The 24,843-nt window shown below is 36.9% G+C and overlaps 1 protein-coding gene across 1 annotated transcript in view; it reads left to right on the top strand.

The window, feature by feature from the left end:
• COA1 (cytochrome c oxidase assembly factor 1) overlaps nucleotides 1–24,843 on the top strand; it is a 77,809-nt gene that overhangs the window by 206 nt on the left and 52,760 nt on the right. The gene's annotated exons all lie outside the window — the stretch shown is intronic.

Raw genomic sequence — 24,843 nt, 5'->3', positions numbered from 1 at the left:
GCGGTGTTTCTGGCGCCCAGCTGCGTTTGTACCCGCAGTCCCGGGGCTGCTTTTGCGTTCAAGGTGGCTGGTGCGAAGGGAAGTGCCTTCAGGTCACCTCGGGCGACTTGCGCCCGTCTAGGGCGCGACCTCCGTGCGCTGCGTGGGTGGCGCCTTGGGATGCCACGGGTGTCCCTTCTCCTTTCGAGTTTCTTGACTGGGTGAAGCCAGCCATGGCCTTGCTCTGCGGTTTTTGCTGAGCGTCCACAACAGCGCATGCGTGGAGAGTTGAAGTCCTCTTGAAGAGATGGAACTGGGCGCTTTCTTTGGTGGTCCTAAGTCACAACACCTTGAGATTTTGTTTGTAGTCCTAAATTACACTGGAGATTTTTCTACATCTGCCCAGATTGTGGGAAAGAATTTTATGGTCTGGTGGTCATAATTGTTTGTCCCCATCACGCTGGAGAAATAGGACACCCAACAGGAGCAGACTGCAGAAATGTATGTTAACAGTGTGTGTGTGTGTGTGCGCGCGCGCACCGCGCGGGGCGGACGGGTGGATGTGTGGGGGGCAGAATGCTAGGTGTAATTCTGATTATTTGCTAACTGTCATCTCCACCTGTTTTAACTCCTCACCATTCTCACCTGAGATATCGCTCTACCTCTAAGACCTTTGGCTAGAAGTAGCGACTCTGCTTACACTTTGCACATTTAACACAGATCTGATATTTTTGTGCACAGAATCTGTCTGGCCTTATCATTGTGTTCGGTGTAATGCAGATGTCTTGTGCTGAAGTTTTCATTCTCAATTCCTTTTATGAAAAACACTTGCACAGATAAAACTTTCAGCATACCAACCCGCAGTAAATTTGATCACTTTGGATATGACAAAGTTGTTTGTGGCTTACCCAAGTTTTTGTTTCTATTCTGCCTTCCATCCAGAATCTGCTTAATTTTTAATATTGCCAGGTACTGGTTTAAGAGGTGCTGTTTGAAAAGATGGGGATAAAATGGGAAGGGGGTGGGATTCAGTTCAGTCCCTTAAAACAGTAACAGCTTTATTGACATAGTTCACATACCTTAGACTTCACCCATTCAGAATGTATAATGATATTTAATGTGTTCACAAGTTGTACAGCCATCACCACAATCAATTTTATAAAATTTTTATCCCCAAGAAACTCTACCCATTTAACAGTCTGTCCTGATTTTCCCAGCCTAGCTCCCCATGCTAAAACCCTAAGCAACTTACCAATCTACTATTATATATTTGCCTATCCTGGAAAATTCATGTAAAGGAAATCAGACAATATGTTGTCTCTTTTGATCGACTGTTTTCACTTAACATTCATATTCATCTATTTTGTAACATGTTTCCAAACCTCATTTCATTTTCTTGCCAGATAATATTTCATGGTAGTGATATACCACTATTTATCCATTGGTCAGTTGGTGGACATTTGGATAGTTTCCACCTTTTGACTACTAGGAATAAAGCTACTGTGAACATTGGTGTACAATATTTTGTGTGGACATAATGCTTTCATTTCTCTTGGTTATATACTTGCGAAATTGCTGGGTCATATGGTGATTTTTTTTTCCAAAGCAGTTGCATCATTTTACATTCCCACGAGTAATGTATTAGGGTTCTGATTTCTCCTAGCCAACACTTGTCATTATCTATCTTTTTAATTCTCCATATCCTAGTGTGTGAAGTGTCTTTGATTTGCTTTATCAAAGGAATTAAGGATGTCGAGTTTTTTCATGTGCATATTGCCCATTTGTATGTCTTATTTGGAAAAATGTGCATACAGATTTGTTACCAATTTTAAGTTTTGTTATTGAGTTGTAGGAGTTCTATATATTCTAGATACATTTTGCTTATATATATGACAGTCTTTTAGATTATGCTTTGGTTCCTTTAAATGAAAAGCACATGGAGTTAATTTTTACACTCATAGAGACCTCATTAGAGGTGAGGATATAGTTCAGAGTGAACTGTTTACCAAGAACTTCTATGTGGAAGGCCAGCCCAGGAAAAAAATGTGAAAAATCTGTGAGGGAATCCACTGTTTATATTATTTGTCCATTCTTTGTCTTTTCCTCATTGATTTGTAGGAATTCTTTGTGTAGGGATATTAACCAATTGTTATATAATGTGGCAGATATTTTCAGCATATTTGCCTATTGTCTTTGTTTTGTATCTTTTACTGTACTGATTTGTTTTTACGTCAGGAATGTTAGTTTTTCCTTTAAAGGGCTTCTGGTTAGTTTGGGATATTGTTTTTAAATTAGAGGTGTTTTGGAAACTACTATAGCAGTTCTCAGATTAGTGTGACATTTGAGTTACTACTGATATTTAACCGATTAGTGTTCATTTTTTGAGACACTTGTTTCTTCCTGTCTTTATAGCTTGAAAAATATGCTGTAATCTGCTTCAACTAGTTCATTTGTTTTTTTTTCTTGTGGTGCTGGGGATCAAGCCCAGGGCTCTACCACTGAGCTACATTCCCAGCCCTCCACTGATACATCTTTCATAAGCTTCCAGTTTAATATTCTCTCGTTGTTATAACCCATATCACATTATAAATAGCAAGTGTATTATCAGAGCGATGGGAGGAATAAACGTGTTAATGTGACTCTTGCTTTCAGTTTGAATCTTTTTGTTAATTGAACTCTTACCTGTTTTCTTGTGATCTTGTAGGCTCTTGGCACCTTATGTCATTTGGCATCTACAAGATGCAATGAAAAGATTCCCAGATGGAGTTGGATGCTCTGGATCTCTTGGGACTTTGGTATCACATAGATTTTTACATCATTTCCTCCATATCCCCAAATAACCAAGATTACATAGATGCTAAGCCTCCAGTTTTGCCTGTTTATGCCCCAGCTTTTTTAAAATTTATTTTATTGTAAACAAATGGGATACATGTTTCTGTTTGTACATGGAGTAAAGGCATACCATTTGTGTAATCAGAAATTTACATAGGGTAATGTTGTTTGATTCATTGTTATTTTTTCCCTTCCCCCCACCCCTCCCACCCCTCTTGTCCCTCTATACAGTCCTTCCTTCCTCCATACTTGCCCCCCTCCCTAACCCTAACACTAACACTAACCCCTCCCACCCCCCATTATGTGTCATCATCCGCTTATCAGCGAGATCATTTGTCCTTTGGTTTTTTGAGATTGGCTTATCTCACTTAGCATGATATTCTCCAGTTTCATCCATTTGCCTGCAAATGCCATAACTTTATCATTCTTTATGGCTAATATTCCATTGTGTGCGTGTGTATATATATATATATATATCACAGTTTCTTTATCCATTCATCAGTTGAAGGACATCTAGGTTGGTTCCACAATCTGGCTATTGTGAATTGAGCAGCTATGAACATTGATGTGGCTGCAGTATGCGGATTTTAAGTCCTTTGGGTATAGGCCGAGGAGTGGGATAGCTGGGTCAAATGGTGGTTCCATTCCAAGCTTTCTGAGGAATCTCCATACTGCTTTCCAGAATGGTTGCACTAATTTGCAATCCCACCAGCAATGTATGAGTGTACCTTTTTCCCCACATCCTCGCCAACACGGATTGTTGCTTGTGTTCTTGATAATCGCCATTCTAATTGGGGTGAGATACCAAAAGTGCTATACAGATTCAATGCAATTCCAATTAAAATCCCAATGATGTACCTTACAGAACTAGAGCAAGCAATTATGAAATTCATCTGGAAGAATAAGAAACCCAGAATAGCTTAAAGCAATCCTTAGCAGGAAGAGCGAAGCAGGGGATATCACAATACCAGATCTTCAACTCTACTACAAATCTATAGTAACAAAAATGGCATGGTATCGGCACCAAAATAGACAGGTAGATCAATGGTATAGAATAGAGGACACGGACACAAACCCAAATAAATACAATTTTCTCATACTAGACAAAGGGGCCAAAAATATGCAATGGAGAAAAGATAGCCTCTTCAACAAATGGTGCTGGGAAAACTGGAAATCCATATGCAACAGAATGAAACTAAACCCCTATCTCTCACCCTGCACAAAACTCAACTCAAAATGGATCAAGGATCCCGGAATCGGACCAGAGACCCTGCATCTTATAGAAGAAAAAGTAGGTCCAAATCTTCATGTTGGCTTATAATCAGACTTCCTTAACAGGAGTCCCATAGCACAAGAAATAAAAGCAAGAATCAACAACTGGGATAGATTCAAACTAAAAAGCTTTCTCTCAGCAAAGGAAACTATCAGTACTGTGAAGAGAGAACCTACAGAGTGGGAGAATATCTTTGCCACTCATACTTCAGATAGAGCACTAATTTCCAGAATATATAAAGAACTCAAAAAACTCTACATCAAGAATACAAATAATCCAGTCAACAAATGGGCTAAGGAAATGAACAGACACTTCACAGAAGATGTTGAACATTTTTTCGTATGTCTGTTGATTGCTTGTACATCTCTAGTAATAAGAGAAATACAAATCAAAACTACCCTAAGATTCCATCTCACCCCAATTAGAATGGCGATTATCAAGAATACAAGCAACAATAGGTGTTGGCGAGGATGTGGGGAAAAAGGTACACTCATACATTGCTGGTGGGGTTGCAAATTAGTGCAGCCACTCTGAAAGCAGTGTGGAGATTCCTCAGAAAGCTTGGAATGGAACCACCATTTGACCCAGCTATCCCACTCCTTGGCCTATACCCAAACGACTTAAAATCAGCATACTACAGAGATACAGCCACATCAATGTTCATAGCTGCTCAATTCACAGTAGCCAGATTGTAGAACCAACCTAGATGCCCTTCAGTTGATGAATGGATAAAGAAACTGTGGCATATATATACAATGGAATATTACTCAGCCATGAAGAATGATAAAATTATGGCATTTGCAGGCAAATGGATGAAATTGGAGAATATCATGCTAAGTGAGATAAGCCAATCTCATAAAACTAAAGGACGAATGATCTCGCTGATAAGCGGATGAGGACATATAATGGGGGGTAGGAGGGGTTAGTGTTAGGGTTAGGTTTAGGGTTAGGGATAAGGAGGGTGGTAAGAATGGAGGAAGGACGGACTGTATAGAGGGAAAAGAGGGGTGGGAGGGGTGGGAGGAAGGGAAAAAATAACAGAATGAATCAAACAATATTGCCCTATGTAAATTTGATTTTTAATAAAAAAAACCTCAAAACTCTACACCAAGAATACAAATAATCCAATCAACAAATGGGCTAAGGAAATGAACAGACACCTCACAGATCTACAAGCAATCAACAAACATGAAAAAATGTTCAACATCTCTAGTAATAAGAGAAATGCAAATCAAAAGTACCCTAAGATTTCATCTCACCCCAATTAGAATGGCGATTATCAAGAACACAAGCAACAATCGGTGTTGGCGAGGATATGGGGAGAAAGGTACACTCATCCATTGCTGGTGGGGTTGCAAATTAGTGCAGCCTCTCTGGAAAGCAGTATTGGAGATTCCTCAGAAAGCTTGCCCCAGCTTTTTAAGGGAGAAAAAACACAAGTAAAAAAGGGCTTTATAAGACTTTGAGGTTATCAGGTTAAAAGGTAGATATTGATTTCTAGCTTTTGGTTATGGATTGTTTTGTCATCAGACTTTCCCGTTCTATAACAAAGTATTTGAGTTCATATTTACATTTCAATATTCTGTATCACATTAGGACATTTCTAATTGTGTTTATGCCTTAGATCTTTGAGATAAGTGGCAAAACTGTTGAATTTTACGTGAATACTTTTAAGTTCTAATTTTTAAAAAATTTCCCTACTTTCTATAAATACATGTTTTTTTTTTGTTTTTGTTTTTGTTTTTTTTTTTTTTTTTTTGTGGTGGTGGTACTGGGGCCTTGCACATGGTGGGCAAGTGCTGTGTGCCTGTTTTGTATTTTATTTTGAGACAACATGTTGTTAATTTGCCCTGATTGACTGGAACTTGTAATCTGCCTTGGCCCCCCGAATGGCTGGGATTACAGGCAAATGCCAATACTTCTGCTGGCACTAAGCATTTTAATTTTCTTATCTGTGTCTGTCTTTTAAGAAATTGTCATATAGTAAAACTATTTCCTTTGGTATGTTATGAATTATAACTCAGGTATAGACCTGTGTAACTACCACTGTTAATTAGGATACAAAATAGTTACTCCCTAGTGCTTTCTCTTCATGTTCACACCTTCCCCTCATCCAGGTAGCCAAAACCAAAAAAGTGAATATCATTTTGTGCTTTTTATTGTGGAAAACAAAGAAGATCCATTTCTATATTTTCTCTTTACTAGTGGTTTATCTAAGTGTGATGGTTGTATGAAGGATAAAATGAACATAGTCCCTTTTTATTTTCTTTTAGAAACATATTTTGAGGAATAAATACATTTTGCTAGTGATGTCTTCCAACAGGTGGCAGTATTGTGCTATCTCAGAACACTAGATTGTGTGGCTTTCTGTCAGCTGGAAAATAATCTGTTTTTATGTCAAAAATAAGACAGTTAATTAAGAACTGACATTTAACTCTGGGATTTTTTTTTTGGATCTACTCCAAAATGTTTTATCCTTGTAATGTTATTAGTAAAGCATTCTATGGATAAAAGTATTCTTTAATATATTTGTTTTCCAAGAGTTTTAAATATTTACAGAGTTAATTCTTTGCTTAAATTAACCTTTTGTGGCAGAAATAACTTCAGGGTTATGGATAAACCTGTGAGTCATAGAATATGATTAGTGAGATTTCAGATGTTGTATATTTCTAGTCTTTTCTACCACACGGAGGATCCATCACATCCTTAATATTGTGATCTAGTCAGTCAGTCTTGCTTGTTACTACTTTATAAATGTGTTCTTATGCTCTATCTGCTGCTAATTATTAGTGAATTATTCTTAGAAATAAATATTGAGAAATTCACATGCATATTATACTTCATGTAAATTCTGAGTGGTGTTCCAAGAAATAACAAGTTTTGAAGCAAAATAAACCCTAAAGTTGGCAATACAACGTCTTATTCTGTATAGTACTGTTAACCTTGGTTATAAGATCCAAATATATGTGTGAATACTACTCAACAATGTTTTCTAGTGTTTCTGAGTTTAGAATATTCATTGTAGACTATAGTTCTTTATAAAAGAGGAAGTACAAGAGAAAAAAATACGATTGTTTTTGTGAAATATGCCAACTTGAAATGAGAATTTGATCTAAAATCTGAATTAATAAAAGCAATGTTGATTTCAAAGGCAAAACCAAAGTCAGAGTAAGCACAAAAACTAGTTTATTAAGAAAATAAACAAGCTTATAGGAAGCAACAAGTACTTTTTTTTTTTTTTTTTTTTTTTTGGCAATGCAGGGGATTGAACCCAGGGCCTCATGCTTGCAAGGCAAGCACTTTACCAACTGAGCTATCTCCCCAGCCTACAACAAGTACTCTTAACAATAAACTTGAAGATGCTTTTTGAGGCACTCTTTGATCAGTGTCAACATAAAATGATTTTGTTTCCCTACAAAAATATTTTTTTTTGCAATATTTATTATGAATGGAATATCAAGCCTATTAGAAAAGGCAGGCAATACTTGGTGTGTTTTGAAAATTTCATTTTAAGGATGGTAGCTTCTAAATATACTGTTTCAATTTTTATTATGGTTTTTATTTGACATTAATTTTATACTAATTTTTAATGTATTATGATTTTTACTTGTTTTCTCCATAAACTTATCACAGTATATTGGTTTACAAAAATAATAAACCTTGGATTTATTACATCTTTATTTTTTAACAGAAAATCTTAACTTTTAGTGTAACACTATCACAGGAAAGTGATTTGCCGTTTATTTTTATCACTCATTATTTTAAAAAACCTAAGTGAGGTCTTATGAATAGTACAGAATAGCTAGTGATTTGGGGGAATCTATTTTTTCAAATTCTTAAGATTAATATCTATTCAGAATTTAAAAAGAGCATAGTCATTATCAAACTGAAAATAGAGGAGGAAGTGATTGTGTACATATTGAATCACAGATGGAAGTCACCCCTTCAAATGTGCTTACCTCCCCCAGTTTCTCTAGGCTCACAGAATGCTTGTAGATTGAAATATTATTGTTGGATTTCTGGGTAGATTACAATAAAAGAACTAAGATGGAATTTCAAGAAATTCTAAGTCACCTAGCTGCATCTCTAAGTTTAGTTATAAGCTTTCTAAGTCCCCATTCTTAATCATAAGCAAATACCAAAGGATTATCAGGTATTTTTGGAAAGCATCCAATATTGAAAGTGTAAAATTTTTCTTATAGTCAGAGAGATAAGAGATAAGGATGAAATAAAAACAACATGCTATGTAAAAGACTGGTCAGGAAAAAACTTGGTAGTAGGAATGAAAAGCTTAGGAAGGTGTAAGATAATGCTCAGGAAATCTCCCAGAAAGTAGAATAAAAAGGTAGAAAATAGAGATGACATTTAGCTGACTATTCCTGAGGTTCAGTAATTGTACAATTGAGTTCTAAAAGATAGGATTAGGGGGGATGAAAAGGAGAAAATAATAAATTCAGGAAAATGCCGGTAATGGAAGGTTGGATTATCAGATTGAATGTGTCCACTGGGTGCCTTATGTAATAAATATACTTACAGTAGGCCACCCTTAGGAAATTTCAGGACACTGGGAGGGACAGATGATTCTAGTGTGGGGGAAAACAAAAACAAAAACAAGCCATGTTTAAAGTATCATTAATCCGAATTACTCTGGATTTCTCTGCAACATCCTGGAGGTGAGAAAATGGTAGAGCAATACCTTCAAAATTTTGAAGGAAAATAATTTTAATTTGTGTTCATTAAGTAAGCCAGTTAGAATAAAGATATTCTCAGACATGCAAGGTCTCAGAACATTTACTTCCTCTATTCCCTTTATTAAAAGCTATTGGAAGGTGAGAAACACCAACCTAAAAAAGAGGAAGACATGGGATATAGGAAACAGGAGCTCCAACACAGGGAGATGAGGAGAATTCCTAGAGCAGTCGTGAAGAGATGCCAAGATGCCGCCTGTGTATCCAGTGTAGATGGCAGCCACTCTATATTGGAGGCCTATACTTTCTTATGATTTAGGTGTCCCCCAAAAGTTTATCTGTGAGACAAATGCAAGGTTTTGAGGTAAATGACTGGATTATAAGAACTGTAACCTAATCCAGTCCCATCAGGGGATTAACTGAGTGGTAACTGAAGGCAGGTAGGGTGTGGCTGTAGGAGGTATTTCTTTGGGGGCATGCTTTTGGGCTATGTATTTTGTCTTTATTGAGTGAAGCTCTTTCTCTGCTTGGTGGCACACTCTTCCTCCATGATGTTTTGCCTCACCTTGATCCCCAACGAATGAAGTGAGCCTTATGTGGGACTGAGACCTCTGAAATCATGAGCCCCCAAATAAACTTTTCCCCCTCTAATTGTTCTTGTCAGGTCTTTTGATCACAGCATCGAAAAAGCTGACCAAAACACTCACCACAGTGCTTACTGTCACTCCTGTCTTTTTAAGCTGAGGACAGAATTCCCTGGCTTGACCTGGGTTTCAACTTGTTCTTAGCTTTTCTTCAGTATATACTTGAGCAGTTTCTGCTCTTGCCTTTTGCTCTGCTGCCTGCTCTGCTGAGGATGCTTGCTTCACTTGTCACATGTATCCTAGCTTCGGTCTACTCTTGGTGGGGTGGCGGGGGCATGGTGAATTTAGAAACAAAAAATCGGTAGGCTGCTTGCCTTCCTCTAATCCTACTGCAAGTTCAATAATACCATTCTATACTCTCTTGCTAGAAGTCCTGACTCTGGTTGACCAGTATGTTTCCCAGGGTTCCTGTCTTTGTTAACTTTTGCAGAGAGGAAATGTCAGTTCTCTGGGAATCAAACAACTGACACAGATACTGGTTTTTTTTTTCCTTCATTTGGAATTGTGCCATTGTCCTAGTGAATCTAGGTTTATAATTTATAATCACCTTTTCAAAACTAAAAATGTATTTAGAAATACATATTGTTATGCACTAGAGGTAAAACTAATGAGAAAAGCAAGGAAATGGTTAACACAAATCAGGAAAATAGTTGCATAAGAGGAGTGAAGGGGATGGAATCGGGGGGCTTCTAAGGTCCTGCTAAAGATCTGTTTCAACAGGAGTGGATTCAGGGGAGTGTTAGTTTTTCTTCATAGTCATATATGCATTTTATATGTTCTTATATGATGCATGTAAAAATGCAAACTTTAAAAATTTTCTAAGCCACACTTTCAGATCCAATGAATCAAACTTAATAAATAATACCCAGGAATTCACATTATGAATCTTACTCTTGGGTAGAATCATTTCTCTATTTTATCTGTTGTTTTCATTACCTGTGTTACCTAGCATTACTGATGTGGTTTGAGTGCATAATAAGGTGGGAACATTTCTACATCTAATAAACCATGCTCTCTGTAAATAAATTATTCTTCTTAGTTACACCAAGGTGTATCATAGTGATACCTTATCTTTTCATGAGTCTACACTACCTGTTTTAATTTCTTAGCATATGTTAAAAACCAGAACACAAGATTTCTGGTGTCACTGCAGTGAGGTCTGTAAAAAGTTCGGGGTGGATATTACCTGTTTTGAAATACGCATTAAAAATATGGCATCTTTTTAAAAAAAAATAATAAACAGCCTGACAAGCTGGGTACAATGGTGCTTGCCTGTAATCAAAGCGGTTTAGGAGGCTGAGGCAGGAGGATCATAAGTTCAAAGCCAACCTCAGCAACTTAATGAGACCCTAGGTAACTTAGTGAGACCTCATCTCAAAATAAAAAATAGAAAAGAACTGGGGATGTGGCTCAGTGGTTAAGCGAGCCTGGGTTTAATCCCTGGTACAAACAAACAAAAAAAAATCACCAAAAAATAAAAAGCAACAAATATAGTATTATTTAAAAGGTAACTGTGCTCCAGGAAGTAATATCAAAAGACTCCTATGTGACTTACTATGTTTAATTGCAAGGAAACCCTGGCAGCTGCCTGGATGTTGTTTTAGTGTCACTTGTCTGTTTTGTGGTGGAAAATCTAGTCTTTCAGCTCGGTTGTCCAACAAATATTGTGGATATTAGCAGTTTGCTCTAGTGGAAAGGGCTAGTACTTAAAGTTCCAGTTAAGATCTAATATCTAGTACTTTCTGACTGAGTAAGAGACTTAATTTTTCCCAACCCTACTTCTTAAATTCATAACGTGGGTCAGCAATACCTGCTAAAATTGAGGATAAAATTAGATAAAATTTGTTAAGCACTTACCACACTGCCTAGGAAAGTTCCTTTTTATGAGCATCTTTTGCTAAAGCCAGATATCTAGGAATTATCAATTAATCCTTTTTCTTCTTTACCTTTCAAAGTCTATTCATTTCATTTCCTTAATAGCTCCAATATAGAATGAGACATGACCCACATTTTATAACAATTGGGTTTTTAAGCAGGCAGTAACTAAATCTTTTAGGACACTGTTTTCTTGTACCTTTACTAGTAGTAGTTACTGTTAATTTCTAGAACTCTAAAAGGATTGTAGTAATTTTCACTTTTACTGGTACTTAGCACCAGTGATGGCAAATTTATCATGAATTAGTACTATTATTTGAATGTGTCTCCCAAAGATCATATATTGGAAACTTAATGCAATAGTATTGAGAGTTGGGACATTTAAGAGGCATCTAGGTTGAGGGTTCTGCTCTCATCAGGAGAATGAATTTGTTATGGTGAGAGTGAGTTTGTTATAGGAGCAAGTTTGACCCTCTTGACTCTTTCACGTTTTGTTACCCTCCTACCTTCCGAAGTGGGATGATGCTTTGCTTGATGTGGACCCCTCAATCTTGGACTTCCTGGCTTTTAGAACTGTTAAGAAAGAAACCACTGTTTTTTATAAATTACCCAGTTTCAAGTATTTTGTTATAGCCAGCACAAGGTAGACTGAGACAATCAGTAATATAAATTTTCTTAAGAATTATCCGTAGTAAGTTGAATAGGTATTAAAATATTTTATTTTTGTTTTTACTTTATTTTTGTTTTTAGGCCTAACCTTTTCTCAGATGTGAGTTAAGCAGGCAGGATATGTAGTGAAAAAATGTGTCTTGTACAGTGGCTCTCTTCAGATCTAAGCCCTGGTCTTATGACCTCAGGCAAGTGATATACTTTTGCTAGGCTTATGTTAATGAAAGTTCAAAATGCTAAGAAGAACCAAGACATTCTTTAAGGACAATGTAGAACAATTTGTTTTATGAAATATCAAGATTAATAGAGACAGAGTTGTATTGATGCAAAGATGCACAGCATTTTTTTTTGGGGGGGGGGTGCTGGGGATTGAACCCAGGGCCTTGTGCTTACAAGGCAAGCACTCTACCGACTGAGCTATCTCCCCAGCCCCTGCACAGCATTCTTGATTCAGTAGATCAGGAGAACAGAAAGAGGAGTACAGAAACAGTGATATACTTTTATAGATACTTGATTTATGATATAGGCAGCATGCAGACAGTAGAGATTTAGTATTTCAGTAAATGGTGCTAGAACATCATGTATATTCATATATAAGAGTAAATGAGAACTTCTATCTTGTTCCACACCCAAATTCAATTTCTGGGGAATTGTGGACCTATCTGTGAAAGGCAAAACAATGAAGATTTTGGGAGATCACACAGAGGAATATCTATATAAATTTGCAGTAAGAAAAGTTTTCTTTGAACACAAAAAATATTAAACATGAAAGAAAAAAAATTCGCTTGAATTTATTAAAATTGAAATCTTCTAGTCATCGAAAATCACCTTAAAGAGAATGAAAGGCAAGCTAAAGAGTGGCATTTGCAACACTACAACAAAGGGCTTATATATAGAGTCATAGGAAGGACTATAAACACAGGGAAAACGACAAAGAAGTAGAAAAATGGTTAAGAATCTTAACAGATACTTCAGGGACTCAAGACTATAAGTCATTAGAGAAATGCAAAGCAAAACTATAATAGCACGCAACCACTGCATGCCTATCAGAATACTAAAATTGGAAGGATTAACATAGTGCAGAGGGTTTGCTAGAATATGGAGCAAGGAAATTCTCATACATGGTTGATATGGGTATACGTGGTATATATGAGTAGAACCTCTGGTAATTTGGTTGGCAGTATAGAAACTGAATGTATACCTACTGTGACCTTATCTCCTCCTCCCCACAGAAATGGCATGCCTGTGCGCAACAAAGTCATGTGTGTAGGAGTGTTTATAGTAGCATTATTTATACTAGTCCCAAGTCAGGGAGGATGGATGAATTTCCATCAACAGTCTAGTGAGTAAGTAAATTATGCTGTTTCTACCTTGGACTACTATATTATAGTGAAAATGAACAAACTCAGTTCACACACAATCTGGAAGAATTTCAGAAACATAATCTTGAAACAAAATACCCCCCCCCCCCAAAATACTATGTAATCTCATTTAAACAAACTTCAAATTCACATGTTACTAAACTCAAATATTGAAAATCAAGATGATATTTACACTTGATAAGGAGAAAGAGGAGTTGTGGGGAGTGGGAATGATCTGCTAGGGTAATGGCTATCTTTGCTTTACTTCTAGACCTCTCTGCTGGTTGCATGGATGCTTCCTTTGTTTTATTTTATTATAATTGCTATTTTTTTCAATCAGAACTCTTGCATACTATTAAGTGTTATACCTTACAGAGCATCAGCTCATCAATTCATATAATTTGACAAATTTATTATTATTTGAGATGAGGTCTTGCTGTGTTGCCCAGGCTAGTCTGTATTCCTGGGCTCCAGTGATCCTGCTTGAGCCTCCCAAGGGCTTCAACTACAAGGCACACACCACTGTGTCCAGCTTCAATTTATTGAGTTGAACATTTTTGTTTTGTACATTTTTCTTTGTGTAACACTACAATGGAAAAAAGAACCACCCTGTTTTTACCCAGTAAATATTCCATACAAGATTTTTCTTTTCACCCTTCCATCTAATTTGAGTCTTAGTCAGCTTTTTTTCACTGCTGTGACCAAATGATCTGACTAGCACAAGGAGAAAATGTTTATTTGAGGGCTCACGGTTTTAGAGGTCTTAGCCATAGAAGCTCCATTCCTCAGGGCTCAAGGTGAGTCTGAATATCATGGTGGAAGAGTGTGGCAGAGGGAAGCAGCTAGCATCAGGATGGAGTGAGGGAGGAGAGAGTTATACGTGACCGAATATATTTTGGCAGATTATACGTACAGAGTATAATTTACTGTTTTAGGATCCCACTCTTGTAGTTACACATAATGCAGAGTTACCCTGGATATGTATACAAGGCTAGGAAAGTCGTGTCCAATTAATTCTACTGTCCTTTCTAATCTCCTCCCCTGTCCCTTCCCTTCATTTCCCTTGTCTAATCCAATGGATTTCTATTCTTCCCTTCCCCACCCTCCCTTGTTTGGGTTAGCATCCACATATCAGAGAACATTCAACCTTTGGTGTTTTGAGACTGGCTTATTTAATTGACGTGATATTCTCCAGTTCCATCCATTTACCAGCAAATGCCATTATTTCATTTCTTTATGACTGAGTAATATTAGATTGTATGTATATATATATACCACATATTCTTCATCCAGTCATCCATTAAAGGACATCCATTTGAAGGACTCACAAAGCTGGACTATTGTGAGTTGAGCTGCTATAAACATTGATGTGGCTATCTCACTGTAGTATGCTGATTTTAAGTCCTTTGGGTGTAGACTGAGAAGTGAGATAACTGAATCAAATGGTGGTTCCAGTCCAAGTTTTGTAAGGAATCTCCATACTGCTTTCCAGAGTGGTTATACCAATTTGCAGTCCCACTAAAAATGTGTGAGAGTACCTTTCTCCCCACATGCTCTCCAACATTTATTGTATTAGTATTCTTGATAACTGTCATTCTGACAGGAGTGAGATGGAATCTCAGTTTTAATTTGCATTTCTCTAATTGCTAGACATGCTGAGAACATTTTTTCATATATTTTTGACCATTCATATTTCTTCTGTGAAGTGTTTGTTCAGTTCCTTTGCCCATTATTGATTGGGTTATTTATTTTTCTGATAAGTTTTTTGAGTTCTTTGTATATCCTGGAGATTAATGCTCTATCTGAGGTACAGGTGGTAAAAATTTTTCCCATTCTCTAGGATCTCTATTCATGTTCTTGATTGTTTCCTTTGCTGTGAAGAAGCTTTTCAGTTTGATACAATCCCATTTATTGATTGTTGATTTTACTTCTTGCACTTCAGGAATCTTATTGAGGAAGTTGGTTCCTAAGCTGACATGATGGAGAGTAGGGCCTACTTTTTCTTCTAGTAAGTGCAGGGTTCCTAATCTAATGGGTAGGTCCTTGATCAACTTAGAGTTGAGTTTTGTGCAGGGCGAGAGTGTTCCGATACATATGGATTTCCAGTTTTCCCAGCATCATTCGTTGAAGAGGCTGTCTTTTCTCCAAAGTATGTTTTTGGTGCCTTTGTCTAGGATGAGATAACTGTATTTATGTGGGTTTGTCTCTGTATCTTCTATTCTGTTCCATTGGTCTTCATGTCTGTTTTGGTGCCAATACCCTGCTGTTTTTGTTACTATAGTTCTGTACTATAATTTAAGGTCTGGTGTTGTGATGCCTCCTGCATCACTTTTTTCGTAAGGATTGCTTTGGCTATTCTGGGCCTCTTATTTTTCCGAATGAATTTCATGATTTCTTTTTCTATTTCTATGAATAACGTCGTTGAGATCTTAATAGGAATTACATTAAATCTGTATAGCACTTTCAATAGTATGGTCATTTTGGTAATATTAATTTTGCCTATCCAGGAACATGGTAGATCTTTCCATTTTCTGAGGTCTTCTTCAGTTTGTCTTTAGTGTTCTGTAGTTTTCATTATAGAAGTCAGTGGTGGGTCTCACAGCCCCCTACTTTTTTTTTTTTTTTTTTTTTTTTAAATGGAACTGTTGTAATAAAATGCTGCAAGTTCTGTGGGAGCATTGAGCATTAAACTGTAAATTTAGGTCTTTCCCCCTCAGATGTATAGAGGTCTTTTTACATTTTTATAAAACTGATCAGAGTTACTGAGCCAGATTCTTTTCGTGATGTTTATCAAAAGTTATTTTGGAAACCTCAGGCCACAATGAGTCAGGATATGGGTGTAGAAGATCTTTCTGTAAGATGTATCAGGCTGCTTTTCGGAGATTTCTTTTTTTGTTTTATTGTAGAAAATCATACATAAATTTGGAGAGCATAGCATAGTGGATACTCATGTTATCTGTTACTCATGCAGTAAATGTCAAAAGTGTTACATTTGCACTTATAACGTTATTACTGATTTGAGGTTTTACATTATTGTATTCCATATTTTTTTTCTCTAGCTTAAAAATAAATTTGCCACTAGATGGTGCTAAATATTTAGAGCATAATTTGGATGAGATCCATCAAAGCCATGGAGCATTCCAGATTTGCTGGCACAGTTATGATTTTTGTTTTACTACCATAAGTGTCCTTGGACTTCATGTCTTAACTTTTTAGTGGGAAACACTAAAGAGGTAGAAATTGTCCTTTTGCTTGTCATTAAAGTACTTACAAAATTATATTAAACTTACTCATATAAATATATACTTAATATAGATATAGTAGATAGAAAATCAAAAGGACAAACCCAAAATAACATAGTCCCAAGCCCTGGATTTGTGTATATGAAAAGACCAACTATTCTTGCCCAAGAATTTTTCACTTCCTCCCTAATTTCTTTCTCAAATGCCTGTGGCTATAACTTCTACTATAGCTATAATTCTGAAATGATAGTATTTGTAATATTCTAATTAGGCATTGGGATGTTAACAGCATTCAAAAGAAGTTTCTATTATAGGACACATTGAATCAAAACATTTTCCAACACAATTAACATTTGCATTTTGTGACCATGCAACAGTGGTGGTGTCTGTGGAAATCTGTGTAATCTTTCAAGACTGGAAGTTGTATTAGGAATAAATATAAAACACACCCGTGCTAATTAGTACTTAGGGAAAAATGTCTTCACTTTTTTAAAAACAAATAACAGGTTGGCTCTGCAAATCCCACGGTCCACTTTAAACAGTCATAATTAACTCTAATTAATAAAGTGAATAAGAACTTTTATTAAATCAGAGTAATTGCCTTGGTTACAGCAGAAAGATGCATAGACCTCTGCTCTCAAGGTGATATGAACTATGCATTCCTTGTTCTTCTCTGTAAAATTCACCAAGTTTAAGGGTTACATGTGACTTTTTCTGTATTTGATCCTAATGTATCAAAGTAGGAGTCACCCTTAATAGTGCACTCTTTTATGAGTGTCTCAATTAGTGTCTTTACCTCCCACTCCTGTAATTTGATGAAGGCAGTCAAGATATAATTGTAGCTTTCCTAACCCACCCAGTTCAGAGTTTTCCCAAGGCCTAGATGTTGCTTCAGTGCTAAAATAAAGCCTTAGGGAATTTGAACTTTCTTGTGTACAATTGCAAGAATGTTTATGCTAATGTAAGGTGGTAATGGTGAGAGCTTGTGCCTTTCAGTTGTGCAGATGCTTTTCAGAATGAATATAACAACCCTTATGCAGAGGGATCATTTGTGGTAGAAAAGTGTGTGGTTGGTGTGTCCTCCAAACAATGTCTGATTGTGAAAATTAGTTATTTAATCAGTACTAACTGATAATGGCCTTTTAAAGCACATTCTAGTATAGATTAGTGCCCTTGGAAACCAAGGATCCAAAATCATGCAAATGTTACAAGCTTTTTATGATTCACATCTCACAGCCACTAACATAGTTTATACAAATGGCAAGCATAATAGAGTTGTTGGAGCTAGTTGGCAGGCATTGTTTTTTCTTGGCTCATGGCTGCTTAGTGCAACAACTTTTGAAATCTTCACTATGATTATGTTCAGCAGGTTTTACATTGCCTTTTGTACTCTGATTTTTTTTTTTCAGTACTGGAGATCGAAGCCAGGGTTGCTCTACCACTGAGGTACATCCCCAGCCCTATATTTATTTATTTATTTACTTATTTATTTATCTTGCGGTGCTGGAGATTTGAACCTGGGCCTTGTACTTGCGAGGCGAGCACTCTACCAACTGAACTATATCCCCAACCTCCAGCCCTATTTATTTTGAGACAGAATCTCACTAAATTGCCCAGGCATGCCTTGAATTTGCGATCCCTCTACTTAGCCACCCCAGTAACTGGGATTATAGGTGATCACCATGGCATCTGGTCATTATGCTTGGATTCTTCAAGATACTATGTAAATATTAGTGGATGCCTGGCAAGTATTCAATATCTATAGTGTGTTATAACAAGGAAACCATGGCATCAAGAAGTTTGTTCTTTATACCAGTGAGCTTAGTATATTCTTCTGGGTGTATAAATTAGTTATCAGTTCTCATGTTCGAGATTTAAAAAAAAAATGATCTCTATGAGGTCAAGTTGGCTGTCCTGAAATTGCTGAAATTAAGCTAAATTTTCTGATTAATCTGTTTATTGGCTAAACATTTGCTCTTCATATTGTATACAATTCCATAACTTTTGCTTTGACCTTGCAAAGTCAGTTTTGCTATAGATGATGATTTGGTGAGCCAGGATTTTCAGTTGGTCTTATCTAATTTATAAACAGTCTTGAGTGTTTTTCTACTGATTTGAACTCACATAGGCACTTTCTGGGTTTGGTAAAATGTCTGAGAGCACAGAGATATCCTTCTCCTGCTATTATTTAGAAACCCAAGTCTCTAAATGATGCCTTTACATTAGTCATCAGTACCAACTGTGATTATAGAAGCTCACATGAGTTCTGCTGCCTATTGCTGTGTCTGCTTTGAGTTGCACTTCTATTTCATAGCCCTTGCCTAGGGCAGTGCATTTATATGATGATTAATATTTAAATAGAAACGACCCTCTTGGAGGCCTTTTTAAGGAAAGGAAGCTAAGGTAGAAAGAAAAGTGAGTGTTTGGGCAGCCAACCTTCTGTGGAATTCCAGAATTTTCAGAAAAGCCCTGGCAGCTTCGCCATTCATTTAAATTAGAAAAGCCTGGCTATTGTTAGGTATGAAGTCTGGAAAATGTGAAATTTTAATCAAATAAACTTCCATAGAATATATTTATACTTGATAAAAAGGATATTTTAAATATATGGAAGAATTTAGAGAATAGTATATTTAAGTACCCATGTACCTATCATTCACTTATATTGAAACATATTTTCTCAGTTTTTTTTTGAACGAAAGTGGATATAGTTGAAGCAACTGTGTAATCCTTTGTGACCCTTTTTTTCCTGCTCAGGGGTAACCACTCTTCTGATATATACCATTATGTATGAATACAGCCACATACAAGATAGCTTTGTTTTCCATGTTTCCAATTATTTATACTTATGTATGTATGTGCACATTATATGTAAATATGGAATATCATAGAGTACATATCATTTTAACTTTTCAAAAATTAGTTCATCATTGTGGTTTTGGACTACAGTCATGTTGATATTTGTAGATTGCTCATTCATTTTAGCTGTGTGTAGTATTCTATTGTGTGTTTCTATCAGTTTATATATTTCCTGATGTTAGATAGCTAAGGTTTATGAACAGTGTGGTAGTGAATATTCATTTTTTAAAAAAATATTTTCAGTTGTAGGACTGGGGAGATAGCTCAGTTGGTAGAGTGCTTGCCTTGCGTGCACAAGGCCCTGGGTTCAATCCTCAGCACCACAAAAAAAAAAAAACCCCAGCCCCTGGTAGTGAATATTTTACAGGGATCTCCTTCTGTACTTGTGAGAGAGTTCCTGTAGGCCCCAGAGCCTAGGATACATCCATAGAAATGCAATTGCCAGGGTGAATGATATATGCATCTTCACCTTTCCACGTCATTACCAAGTTGTTCTCTAAATTATTTGTATTCATTTATACTCCCAGTGGTGGCATATAGAACTTCCTGTTTCATATTCTGGTCCCTCTCAATTTTAGCAGACTTAAATTCTTGGCACATGATTAATATGTACTGTAGACCCCCTTTATCTGTGGTTTCACTTTCCTCAGTTTCAGTTACCCATGGTCACCTATGTTCTAAAAATATTAGATAGAAAATTAAATTCTAGAAATACACTATTCATAAGTTTTAAATAACTCTCATTATAGCATATTGTTGTAATTGTTCAACAATTAGTTATTGATGTTAATTTCTTATTTGCCTAATTTATAAATTAAACTTTAACATAGGTATGTACATATAGGGGGGAAAAAAAACAGTACATATAGGGTTTAGTACTATCTGTACTTTAGGGCTTCTACTAGGGATCTTGGAACACGTACCCCAGTGGAGAAGTGGGGATACTATAATGACTCCTCATATTGTCCCATTTACATTTTTCTAATTAATGATTAATAATTAAGCATCATTCATTCATTTATTCAGCAGATCAGCTGAGGACTGCTAAGTGACAAGCAGATGCCCATGTGTTTACATTCTAGTGAAGGGAAATGAAAAATGAATAAACAAGAAAATGAATAGTATTTTATATGGTAATAAGTGCTGTGGATAGAGAGGGAAGGGAGCAAGTGCCACATAGCTTACTGGAGGAGGAACATTCCAGGTGGAGGGAATAACAAATGACTAGACCCTTATGTGTGAGATGCTCATAGAACTGCAAGGAGTCCAGTGTGATTGAATAGAGTAAGGGAGTGAGACGTGAGAGAATTAATAGGGAGCCTTATAAGCCATTGTAAAGACTATGCTGTATAATTTGAATATTACCATCATCTGAAAATTGAGAGTTTCGAAGAGGGACATGGCATGATCTTATTTGGGTTTTACAAAGATCATAGTAGTTGCTGTGTTTTTTTAAATTTATTTTTATTGTAAACAAATGGGATACATGTTTGTACATGGAGTAACAGCATACCATTTGCATATTCATACATTTACATAGAGTAATGATGTCTGATTCATTCTGTTATTTTTTTCTTCCCCCCACCCCTCCCACCTCTTTTCCCTCTATACAGTCCCTCCTTCCTCCAGTCTTGCCCCTCTCCCACCCCCCATTACGTGTCATCATCCGCTTATCAGTGAGATCATTTGTCTTTTGGATTTTTGAGATAGGCTTATCTCACTTAGCATGATATTCCCCAATTTCATCCATTTGCCTGCAAATGCCATAATTTTTTTTATTCTTTATAGCTGAGTAATATTCCATTGTATATATATACCACAGTTTCTTTATCCATTCATCAATTGAAGGGCATCTAGGTTGGTTCCATAGTCTGGCTATTGTGAATTGAGCAGCGATAAACATTAATGTGGCTGTATCTCTGTAGTATGCTGATTTTAAGCCCTTTGGATATAGGCCGAGGAGTGGGATAGCTGGGTCAAATGGTAGGTCCATTCCAGGTTTTCTAAGGAATCTCCATACTGCTTTCCGGAGTGGCTGCACTAATTTGCAGTCCCACCAGCAATGTATGAGTGTACCTTTTTCCCCACATCCTCTCCAACACCTATTGTTGCTTGTATTCTTGATAATCGCCATTCTAATTGGGGTGAGATGGAATCTTAGTGTAGTTTTGATTTGCATTTCTCTTATTAATAAAGATGGTGAACATTTTTTTCATGTTTGTTGATTGCTTGTAGATCTTCTGTGAAGTGTCTGTTCATATCCTTAGCCCATTTGTTGATTGGATTATTTGTATTCTTGGTGTAGAGTTTTTTGAGTTCTTTATATATTCTGGAAATTAATGCTCTATCTGAAGTATGAGTGACAAAGATTTTCTCCCACTCTGTAGGCTCTCTCTTCGCATTGCCAATAGTTCCTTTGCTGAGAGAAAGCTTTTTAGTTTGAATCTATCCCAGTTATTGATTCTTGCTTTTATTTCTTGTGCTATGGGAGTCCTGTTAAGGAAGTCTGATCCTAAGCCAACAAAGTGAAGATTTGGACCTACTTTTTCTTCTATAAGATGCAGGGTCTCTGGTCTGATTTCAAGGTCCTTGATCCATTGTGAGTTGAGTTTTGTGCAGGGTGAGAGATAGGGATTTAGTTTCATTCTGTTGCATATGGTTTTCCAGTTTTCCCAGCACCATTTGTTGAAGAGGCTATCTTTTCTCCATTGCATATTTTTGGCCCCTTTGTCTAGTATGAGAAAATTGTATTTATTTGGGTTTGTGTCCGTGTCCTCTATTCTATACCATTGATCTACCTGTCTATTTTGGTACCAATACCATGCCGTTTTTGTTACTATTGCTTTGTAGTATAGTTGAAGATCTGGTATTGCAATACCCCCTGCTTCACTCTTCCTGTTAAGGATTGCTTTAGCTATTCTGGGTTTCTTATTCTTCCAGATGAATTTCATGATTGCTTGCTCTATTTCTGTAAGGTACATCATTGGAATTTTAATTGGAATTGCACTGAATCTGTATAGCACTTTTGGTAGTATGGCCATTTTGACAATATCAATTCTGCCTATCCAAGAACATGGAAGATCTTTCCATCTTTGCTATGTTGAGGGGAGATTATAAGGGAGTCTAAGGGAGGAAGCAGGGAGACTAGTTACAGTTAGAAGGCTGTTATAATCCAGGCAAGAGCTGATGGTAACTTAATCTAAGGTTGTAGAAAGTGAAGGTGGTGAAAAATGGTCAGCATCTGGATTTATTTTGAAAGTAGAGCCAACAAAATATGTTGATATGTTAGCTGTGGGAATGTGAAGAGAAAAGTACAAGGTTTTTGCTCTGGCAGATGGTAATTGGAGTTGCCATTCATTTAAAATGATCTGTGGCAGACTTGGGGTGGGAGGAGAAAGCCAGTTTGATTCTGAATAAGCAGGTTCCAGATGCCTACTCAGCATTGAGGTTGAGGCAGGTGATGAAAGGGAGCCTGGAATACAAAGAGGTCTGAACTAGAAGTATTAATGTCAGCATATGGGAGTGGCTTAAAGCCACTTATGAGATTGATGAAAGAGTTAGTGTAGAGGTACAAGTTCAAGGTGAACTCTGGGCTGCTCCAGTGTTGGGAGTATGAGCTTGGGAGTATGAGGCTTACCAACATTAGAGACTGAAAAAGATTCCTCAGTAAAGGGAAGAACCAAGAGTGAGTGGTATCCAGAAAGCTAGTGTACAAACTGTTTCAAAAAAGGACTAGTCAGCAATGTCAAATGTTCTGATAAATGTAGTGAGATGAGTATTGAGACTTGCCCATTGGTTTTAACAACATGGGTGTTATTACAGCCTTTCACAGGAGCTGGTTCTGGTGGAGTAGTGAAGAGCTAAGGCTAGATCCATGTGCCCTCAAGAGGGAGTGGAAAACAAGAATTGGAGGCAGCAAAAATAAACATCATTTTTGAGGAGTCTTTTTCCAAAGGGGAACTTTGGAGGAGAAAGATGTGGGATTAAGAGTTTTTTAAATGAGGAGAGCTATTATGGTGAGATTGATGCTAATATAAATGATGTAACAGAAGAGGAAATTAATGACACACAGAGGGGAGATTTGTGGAGGAAAGCTGAGTAGAAAGGTAATGAGTTTGTGCACAGTGTAGGGTTTGATTGTAGAAGGAGCACAGACACTTCATCCACAGTGCCACAGGGAAGTAAGTACTTTGGCATAAATACAGGTAAACTGATAGGTTCTGATTGCCTTTATTTTCTCAGTGAATTAAGATCAGCTGCCGAGTGTGGAGTGAGAGGATTCATAGAAGTGGGAAGAGAGGAAAAGTTGTGACCAGGAGACTAGTGAACTGGTATGTGGTTACAAGGTCACACCAACGGCCCAGTTGGAGTTCGTGGATCCTAAGTGTACAGTTAGGTCAGCCAGAAGAGTTATGTTTGTTTTATTCTCTAGTCAAATTCACCTGGGTAGATTAGGTAGAGAGTATGGTTTATCTAGGATTGAGGTTTGCCTGGTGATGATGGAGGAAGAAGAGGCAAAATAATTGAGGGTGTATTCCAAGTAGGAGGATTCGAATGGATCATGGATTCTAAACTAGTTTAAAGGATAGTGAAAAGGTAGTAGGATCAGTGAATGGTAGACCTGGTATTTTAATATAGAAGAGGATGTTGTCAAAGGTCATCTATATAGATAGTAAAAATAAAACATGTATTTTGTTAAGAGCAGTGTTGGAGAGAGTGTCACTGCCAGGAGCTGAAATCTTTAAGGTTAAGATTGGGGATGTCATGTTGATCATTGCAACAAAGAGGATTGATGGTGCAGACTGACAGTGTGAAACTCGCATCTGAATTTTAGAGAGGCAGGGGAGATATTGAAAGAGTGAACACCTACCCTGTCTCTAGGCCTATTGGAAAGAAAGGTGTAAAAGGGAAGATAGCCACAGCAAAAGAGGTCAGCACGAGAGAGCCAGGTTTTAGCTGGCAGTGGCTCTCAGCTACACAATAAAATTACCTGGGAGGACTTGTACACATCCCAATTCCTGGTTCCAAACACTGAAGATGCTGATGTGAAGTCTAGGATTAGGGATTAGAAAATAGCCACAAGCCAGGTTGAATCATGGAAGAACTTAGTGAATGATCACCATGATTTTCTTAAATTTAAAATATATTGAATAAATGTACATTGCCAGCTTCTGCTTTCGTCATTGGCAACTATCAATTTAGTATTTGACTATTGTTGTAAAAAAAAAAAAAACAAAACAAAACTCAAAAACCAAAAAACTCAACACAATGAACTTCAGTTTTCATTTTTCTTTCTAAAGAAAGCTGGGAAACACAAGCTATAGGATATTATAATGAGCTTCTTATTACTATTAGGAGCAGGCAATACTGGTCTATTTTAGGTGTATTTTAGAATCTTGAAAAATAATGTAAAGTAGCATGGGA

Source organism: Sciurus vulgaris (assembly GCF_902686455.1).
Source record: "Sciurus vulgaris genome assembly, chromosome: 8".
Lineage (NCBI taxonomy): Eukaryota > Metazoa > Chordata > Mammalia > Rodentia > Sciuridae > Sciurus > Sciurus vulgaris.
Note: the sequence above shows the minus strand (reverse complement) of the source record. Positions and strands in the feature narration are given on the sequence as shown.